The following is a 291-nucleotide window of genomic DNA, read 5'->3' as shown; positions in this document are numbered from 1 at the left end:
TTTCATGGCAGTTTATATTTTTTTGTTACAGAGATTAAGGGATGAATGACGGTTAATTAATGGAGAATTTAATTCTTCGTCGAACTGCCCTTTTTTCATCCCTTAATCTTAATTAGGAGGGGAGAGGTGAATTTTTAATTACCGGGAGCCACTGTGCGCCGCGAAACAATTATTTTTCTCACTGGCCCATGACTTTCATGGCAGTTTATATTTTTTTGTTACAGAGATTAAGGGATGAAACCCCGTTCGGGGTTTCTCCGCGCTTTTGAAAATTCATTCCTCCACTCCTAA

The sequence above is a fragment of the Diachasma alloeum genome, unplaced genomic scaffold (genome assembly GCF_001412515.2).
Source record: "Diachasma alloeum isolate Michigan unplaced genomic scaffold, Dall2.0 Dall_scaffold_00923, whole genome shotgun sequence".
Lineage (NCBI taxonomy): Eukaryota > Metazoa > Arthropoda > Insecta > Hymenoptera > Braconidae > Diachasma > Diachasma alloeum.
Note: the sequence above shows the minus strand (reverse complement) of the source record.